The 9,129-nt window shown below is 42.5% G+C and overlaps 1 pseudogene; it reads left to right on the top strand.

The window, feature by feature from the left end:
- Window positions 1-1,597: 1,597 nt before the first annotated feature.
- On the top strand, window positions 1,598-9,129 carry LOC136548939 (acyl-CoA-binding domain-containing protein 5-like; annotated as a pseudogene).

The raw sequence follows: 9,129 nt of genomic DNA, 5'->3' as shown, positions 1-9,129 counted from the left end.
CTTCGCCCAAGGCCTGGTTTAGATTGAGGTTAGAAATCAGTATTTGGCACTGTAGCACTTTCGTTTGTATTTGATAATTATTGTCCAATCATGGCCTAACTAGGCTCAAAAGATTCGTCTCATAATTTACCATCAAAGTGTGTAATTAGTTATTTTTTATCTACATTTAATACTTCATGCATAGGTCCAAAGATTTGATGTGAAAAAAAGAGAGTGAAAAAACTTGACAAGGCCCAACTAAACAAGCCATGAACTGTTTTCTTCGTTAACAAGTTAGCGGTGATCAATGAGTGCACTCAGGCGCAGCTGGTGTAAATTTCGCACAGAGGTATCTTGTGCAACTCATCTTGTGCTCGAAGGGAAAGGCGGCGTCACCGACAAGCAGAGGCCCAACCATTGCCGCTCATATGCAAAGCGCTCGGTGCCTCCATGGCCCCATCTGCCTTGCTCGGTGCCGGTAGCTCGTCCCTACGCCGCGAGGCCGGGAAGGCCGAGGGGAAGCATGCTAACATGAGCCCGCGTTTAGTTCGTGAATTTCGGAAATTTGGTTACTGTAGCACTTTCGTTTTTATTTGATAATTAGTGTTTAATCATGGACTAATTAGGTTTAAAACATTCGTCTCGCAATTTCCAATCAAACTGTACAATTAGTTTGTTTTTTCGTCTACATTTAATGCTTCATGCACGTATTGCAAGATTCAATAGAATGGCTACTGTAACACTTTTTGAGAATCTTTTTGGGAACTAAACCAGCACGGAAGCACACGAAGCCAACAGTATTTTTGTCTGAAAACAAATCAACACCAGTCACACTGATGAGCTCAAAAATCAATCAGAGTGTGTTTAGTTCTAGGAAGTTAGAATTTTGGGCTACTGTAGCACTTTTGTTTTTATTTGGCAATTAGTGTTCAAACATGGACTAATTAGGCTCAAAACGTTCGTCTCGTAATTTCCCACCAAACTGTGCAATTAGTTTTTTTTCGTCTACATTTAATGCTCCATGCACGGACCGCAAACATTCAATGTGATAGGGGGCCTGTTCGCTGGTTGGTGCTGGTGCTGGTTTGAGCTGGCTGATGTTGGTTTTTTGTGAGAGAAAAATACTGTTGATTGACTGGTTTACACCGGCCGAAACAACTAGCAAATAGACTGAGATACTGTAGCACTTTTTGAGATTTTGAAGTGAAACGCGCTCAGCCAACAGACGGGGCATTTCCAACTCCAAGGCCCAGTTTAGTTCCCCAGGAATTTTGCAAAATTTTTCACATTCCTCATCACATCGAATCTTTGGACGCATGCATGAAGCATTAAATATAAATAAAAAATAAAACTAATTACACAGTTTAGACGAAATCCACGAGACGAATCTTTTAAGCCTAATTAGACTATGATTGAACACTAATTACCAAATAACAACGAAAACGCTACAGTGTCCATTTTGCCAAATTTTTTTACATCTAAACAAGGCCCAAGCAGCCCCCAGACGAAATGACTTTTTTGGCGTCGCCCGCCCTCCGGCCCTCGTGGCGATCGTATCCGTCCGAATATGCCTTGCTTTGGCGCCCCACCTCCTTTACTCCCCCACACCCACCGATTCGTTCGACCTCGTCTCTCTTCCCCTTCCTGACTGTTTCGCCTTTTTCCCTTCCTCTCTCCCCTGTCCCCCCCGCCGAGCGAGAAAGCGAAGGGGCAAAAAGAAGCCGCACCGGCTTCCTTTTCCACCACCCGGAGAGATGGAGCTGTTCTACGAGCTGCTCCTCACTGCGGCGGTCACCCTCCTCGCCGCCTTCCTGCTCGCCACGCTCTTCGCCGCCAATGATCCCCCGCGCCGGACCGATCGCGCTGCAGCCGCGATCGCCGAGGAGGTGGCGGAGGAGGAGAGGATCATCGAGGTCGACGAGGTGATGATGCGTAGCGAAGGGAGGGCGGCGGTGGCGCGGCCGGAGGCGGAGGGGTGGGTCGAGGCGGAGAAGGCGCCGGCGGTAGTCGTCGCGGAGGCGAAGGAGCCGGAGAGCTTGCCCGAGGAGGAGGAGGGGGTTCCCGTGAAGGCTGTTCCCGTGAAGGCTGTTCGGGAGGTGCGCCTTGCTGCTGGTGTGGAGGACGGGGAGGACGGCGGTGGCGGCGTGAAGCGGTCTGATTTGATCTCTGCAGCTGTTGTGGCGGCGGCGGGTGCTGAGGCGAGCCCGCAGGCGTCGGGCGCCGAGGTTGTGCCTAGGGAGGTTTTTGATGTGGCGGGGTTGGAGGAACGGACCGTGCAGGATGTTGAAGCGAAGCAGCATGATCTGGGTGCTGAGGTTGCTCTTGCTCCCGTTGAAGTTCTCGAAGCAGGACCGGACAAGCAGGGAGTAGAAGTTATTGGAGTTGCGCAAGTGCTTCCCTTGGAAACAGAAGCTATTGAAGTGAAACAGCACCATTTGGTTGCCGAAGTTGCTCCTGCTGAAGATGTTCTTGACGTGGGATTGGTGGACAAGAGTGTGCAAGCTATTGAAGTGAGGCCCGATGAATTGGATTCTGAGACTGCTCTTGAAGAGATTCTTGATGTCGTATTGGAGAAGAAGGAAGAACAAGTAGTTGAAGTGAAGGAGCACGAATTGCCTGCAGGGGCTGCTCCACAACCAGTTCTCGATGTGCCATTGGCAGAGAAGGAAGAGCTTAAACATCATCAGCCCGTTGAAGAAGCTGCCGAGGTACATGAGGAAGTGCAGAGCAAGGAGGAAGCTAAATGTGAGGCCCATCCAGTTGATCAACAAGAAGAACTGGTTCCTGAAGAGGAGTCGGTGGCAAGGACGATTGATGATGTGAATGTTAGCCTATGAATGTAGCTTTAGTGATAAAGTGGTTACTGAATTGCCTGTGGAGGCAGTGACATTGCAAGTGCTGCCGAAGGATGACCCTGAGGCAGACATGGAGTTTGAGTGGGAAGGGATCGAGAGGAGTGAGGTGGAGAAGAGGTTTGGTGCGGCTGCAGCATTTGCTGCTAGTGGGGCTGGGGCGGCTGCCCTGTCAAAGCTCAATAGTGATGTGCAGCTGCAACTTCAAGGTCTCCTCAAGGTTGCCATTGACGGTCCCTGTTATGACTCTGCGCAGCCACTTACACTGAGACCTTCATCTCGTGCGAAATGGTATTCATTTCTTCTTTCTGTTACCCTGGCTACATTTATCATTGCTACATTGTGTTAGGTTATAGCTTAACGATAAGCAAACCCTGGCCTGGATGCCATCAACACTGGAGTACTGATCCTCTGCTATATTTGTATCAAGGCAGAGCAAGAGTAGCATACTAGTATTTTTCAATAGGAAGAAATCACAACACATAAAAAATCCTATTCAAAACTAACTTGTTTGCGCTTCATTATTTCAAAGCTGTCAAAAGTTGTATGCAGGAGATCTGGTACAGTTTAAGTAGTTAAATTATAGGGAGATTTAATTATAATAGTGCACAAATTCTTCAATGCTGTTAGTATATTTTTTTCCTAGCTCAGAGATCACTTGTAGGCTTGTTTGTTAATGACTCTGCTTGGAAGGCCAAAAGCCACCTTTGCACCAGCTTCAGCATCGTTTCAGCTATTTAGGTAGACCAATGTGAACCGCACATCAGGCTCTGGCTTTCTGCTTCTAAGCCACCAGATGCTAAGCTGAGGAAACAAGTTCAAATCATTGAAGCTTACTGAAGTAAATAACAATTGATCCGTTTCCCTTGCTGATAGCCAAATCAGCGATTGATCTGTTTCCCTTGGTGATAAATCATGTTTTCTGAAGTAAGACTGAAATGAATAAGTGCAATATCTTTTTGGTCTGAAGGACTTGCATTTTGGAGTGTCATTGACTATTGATTTCATCAGATGTGAGGTTTATGCCAATACAAAAGCTGTGATATGTATAATTTGACATAATAGGGTTATGCGGTGTCTATGTTTGCGAGCTTGGGGTATCTGGCTGGAATAGGATTTATGACAATTCTGCACTTCAAGTTTTGGGTTTCCTCTTTTCTTCTTGGTTCTTGAAATTGGGTTCATCAGCTTCAGAGAAGCATATAACTCCTTTACAGAAGAGCAAAGGAAGCATATAAAGTTGGAGCTATACATACCTTGCCTCCTTTGTGGCAAAGAGAATATTGCACTTCCCTGCATGAGACAACGAGAATCCACGCTTCCTTCTCAAATTTGGTCATGGTAGTACCTTTTAAATTTTGAATGTCTTATGTCTTAAAAATATTTGTCCATGATGCTGCATGGTTCATAGGATAATGTTTTGAATTTTGGAATAAACTACAAATGAAGGTAAGTGTAATGAATAAAATGTATAAACAAAATATAGAAGTCAAAATCATGTAGGTGGATCTGGTGCAATGATTGAGTGAAATTACAATCCTGAATCAACTGAATTGTGTTTCTTTGTTTAGTTTAGGCAGAATTGACAGCAACTAGTCACTGCCAACCTCTGTCTGAGCAAGTTTTGCCCTTTAAGTAGTCAGGGAAAAAATTGTCCCTATACGAGTTTGCATATAATAGGTAACCAAGGTAAAGCCTCCCATCCAGTTGCCCCAGCAGTCATCTCTTCAGTGTGTCATCAACATGTTAAAGCTTGTTTGTCCATATAAACATGCTTCTCTATATTGAGCTTGCAATGTATTGATGTGACGCATTCCATTTCAAGATAGGGTTGTTGTTTGATGCGGCGCCTTGTTCTGATTTTGCAATAGTTTTTGTCCTGCCGAATTCTGAGGCCACTCCAGATAATATCCTGTGCCAATTTGTTGTGCATGAGAGCACTATATTTAGATATGCTTTATCCAGCTAATCATCAGTTTATGAGCAATCTGTACAGTACCACCTCTTTTTTTTTTTGGCCAAAGATAGCATAGCATTTAGAGGGGAAAAAAATAAGAGCATCTTGGTCAAAGAAACCACTAACTGTTGGTTTGCCTTCAGAGTTCAGAATGGATTATTGTTGTGACGTGTCAGCAAATTCTGCTATGAGCCACCGAACAGGAGCAACGAGCATAGAAAGATGCCTTAATATGTTTTGCACATGGACACCAATACAGCTTCTCTTATTTCCCATTCTTATTTTTTGTTGGACCAATTAAGTGGCTACAACCAACCTGTTGTATACATCTAACTACCGAAGTTATCCCTTGGAGTGAGAAGAATAATATATGTGCTATAAAATATGGACTGATGGTTAGAAGTATTGAATAAAAAATTCAATATACCTAACCGGTCTACATGACGTAACATGACAGATATCTTGCACCTATTTCTGGTAGACTGATGTGTATCTCTTTACGTCTTGAGAACTGTCAATGTTCCACTAATTATATTTTTGTATGCCCACAAGTAAAGCTAGAGTTAACCTTGTAATAATTGTATAATGGCTATGTGTATGTGTTTTTACTCCCAACAATCCAGGTAATATAGAAGTCTGAAATAGAGTTAAGGAAAGACATGAGATATCCTATAAGAGAAAAAAATTGGCGATCCTTCTATTTTTTGGACATGTTGTCAGTTGTCACCATTCTGAGTGTCTTAAAGCATAAAAGAAATGGTGAAATAGTACATTGTAGAAATTATCTGCTTGGTTTGATCTGTGTCTAGATATTCTGTAAAGATATGCACAAAGAGTGGTAATACATAATGATTACTATCAATGATCATTTATTGTTTTCTCAGGGCTGCTTGGCAGAAGTTAGGGAATATGAACCCTGAGATCGCTATGGAGAAATACATGGATCTTTTATCAGAAACAATTCCAGGGTGGATGAGGAATGAAACCTTGGTAATTTATTATTATATACTACCCTTGAAATGTAGACTTAGGTTTCCGTACAAGTATTTTCTGCTTCTTTGACTGGAGAAGAGTGAAGGGCAGGCCTGGTGCAAGCGGTAGAGTCTTACCGCCTGTGACCGAAAGGTCTCGGGTTCGAGTCGCGGTCTCCTTGCATTGCACAGGCGAGGGTAAGGCTTGCCACTAACACCCTTCCCCAGACCCCGCACAGAGCGGGAGCTCTCTGCACTGGGTACGCCATTTTTTTTACTGGAGAAGAGTGCTTAAAGGTTAACAGTGTATGCATGTTATACTCTAGGACACAGAGAACGCTGGCAGTTTATCTGTGGAGACTATCTTAACAACGATGACTGCTACAAGTGATCAACGAAACAATCAAGGGTAATTTACTACTCCCTTCGATCAAAATACGTGTCATTTAGGACATCAACACTTTGTACAGTGTGAAGCTTTAACCAACAATTTCTATGAAAATATGCCATTTCAGAGAAAGCTAATTCAATATTTTGGAAGAACTTATGATAAATCTAGCTACATATATCTTACATTGTCCATCCAGGTATACATTATGGTCAAAATTAAAACAGTTTGGCCAGCAGAAATCCTAAAAAACACCGATAATTTTTAATCAGGGTAGCCTACCCCAACTTGCTTGTGACTGAAAGGCTATGTTGTTGTTGTTGGTGGTGGTGGTATTGCATAAATATGTAATGTAAGATACAGTAAGAACACTGTCGCCATAAAAATGTCATACTTGCCATACTGACTGGTGTGGATTGGTGCTGGTATGAATTTGTTTGAAATGATTTTTTCAGCACTCTGTATTGTTTCTTTTGTTGGTAAAATGTTCCAGTCACGAATGGTAGCTCTGATGTTACAACAACAACAACAACAACATAGCCTTTCAGTCCCAAGCAAGTCGGGATAGGCTAGAGTTGAAACCCACTAAGAGCCCTAAGTCACGGTAGAGACACTTCAATAGCTGCTTTCCAAGTACTCCTATTCAAACATAGATCCCTAGGTATATCCTAAGCTTTCAAATCTCTTTTTATTGCCTCCCTCTAATATCAATTTCGGTCTTCCTCTACCTCTCCTCATATTATTAGCTTGGCTTAGAACTCCACAATGCACTGACGCCTCTGGAGGTCTCCTTTGGACATGGCCAAACCACCTCAACCGATGTTGGACAAACTTTTCTTCGATTGGTGTTACCTCTAGGCGATTACGTATATCATCGTTCCGAACTCGGTCCATTCTTGTGTGACCGCAAATCCATCGCAACATACGCATTTCTGCAACACTCAGTTGTTGAACATGTCGAATCTTTGTAGGCCAACATTTTTCTCCATACAACATAGTCGGTCTAATCGCCGTTCTATAGAACTTGCCTTTAGCTTTTGTGGTACCCTCTTGTCACAGAGAATGCCAGAAGTTTGTCGCCACCTGATCCACCTCTTGATTCTATGGCTAACGTCCGTATCAATATCTCCATCTCTCTGTAGCATCGATCTCAAATACCGAAAGGTATCCTTCTTATGCACTACTTGACCTTCCAAACTCACATCTCTCCTCCTGTACAACTCCGCCAAAGTCGCATCTCATGTATTCGGTTTTAGTTCTGCTCAATCTAAAACCTTTAGCCTCAAGGGTCTGCCGCTATAACTCTAGTTTTCTATTTACTCCCGCCTGCCTTTCGTCCACTAACACTACATCATCAGCGAACGACATACACCGAGGGATATCCCCTTGTATGTTCCTGGTAACCTCATTCATTACCAAGGCAAAGAGATACGGGCTTAAGGCTGATCCCTTGATGAAGTCCAATTTTAATCGGGAAGTAATCTGTGTTACCATCGTTTGTTCGAACACTAGTCACATCATTGTTGTACATTGTTGTAGCTCTGATGTTACATAGTACGATAATATTTTTAGAACAAGTGCATATACAAAGGTTTGTGCGTTACTTTCTGCTGTGGATGAATTTCTTACAGGAATGAAGATAGTTCTAGCATAGGTGAAGGTCGTCCAATAACTTCCCGTAACCCAAAGAAAGGTATGTAACTTCACATATATTTGACACTGGCAGGATTTTTCTTGAATCTTGATCCTAGAGAAAGGAAAACATATTTATCGTGCCGCTATTACTATTGGATGGATTGGATCAACAATTGCAACCTATTTTTTTTCTATTTGCTATCAGTATTTAGCTGGAAAGTTGCTGATTATAATTCTCATGCCAGACATATAGTATTTTCTTTCCTTAGTGTAATATTGGATTGCAGTGTTTTAGTTTAATTCATCACGGTAAATGAAATTATCCTTATTCCTAAGTCAATGGTTTTAGAAATTGTAGTATTTTTTTTTCTTGGGTTTCTGTTTGTGTTTGACTGCTCCTTTAATATGTTTTATGATTTATTCGAGGGAAATTGGGGACCCCACTTGCAAGTTAGGGTAGGAACCCCACGTACATCTCAATCGTTACGTTCTAGCACCTGCAATTTTGAATATGTTTTCATATTCCCCTCTCGTGACTGTTGAAAAGCTGGTATAATTAATATTTGGCCTCTAGCATGGCCCTCACCCATGTTGTCCCACATACCATGAAGAGGTGCTAGATATGTTTCTCACATGAATACTTTTGCCAAAGCTTTCTCAACTGGGAGAATTATAAATGACAATGATGGAACCCAAACTCAGAAAAAATGTAATCGGTCGATGCTCCAGAGCCTACAAAAACATTTTGGAATTCCTGTTGGGGATAAGGCAACTCATCAGTGACTATGTGATAACTATATATATTGATTCTTCGTCGACGTGCATACAGGGTATTTAAAAACATATAAAACGCGATAAAAACATATAAACTTACAGGTGTTACACGATAAAGGATTTTTTTTATGACACGATAAAGAATTGTGATGCAGGTGGGTATTTGAAAGCCCCTCTTAGCTTGCAGATCGGTTGTTGCAATTTTCACCTTCATTCGATTCTGACATCCCCGTAAATTTTCAGGCCAGAGCTCTGATATCCCTGCTGAATGAAGGCGACACTGATAAAATATTCTTGCATCAATGATTCCAGCCCATTGCTGAGACCATTATCGATGCCTTCGTCATAAAATTAGATTTGTACAGTTGTGGTGGTTGTGCTAATGGTAGTGCTATGATGATGTTGGTTCGTGTATGTATATGACTGTATATATCGTAACTGCTGCTGCCTGTATATTTGGCCAGTTGCAGACTTGTCATCGGTTGTGGTCAATACTAACGTTACCTCTGGTAACTGATAAGTGGTAACTGTTGTTACCGCGTAGTTTGGAACGAAGAATTTAAGCGGTTCAGG

Source organism: Miscanthus floridulus, chromosome 1 (genome assembly GCF_019320115.1).
Source record: "Miscanthus floridulus cultivar M001 chromosome 1, ASM1932011v1, whole genome shotgun sequence".
Classification (NCBI taxonomy): domain Eukaryota; kingdom Viridiplantae; phylum Streptophyta; class Magnoliopsida; order Poales; family Poaceae; genus Miscanthus; species Miscanthus floridulus.
Note: the sequence above shows the minus strand (reverse complement) of the source record. Positions and strands in the feature narration are given on the sequence as shown.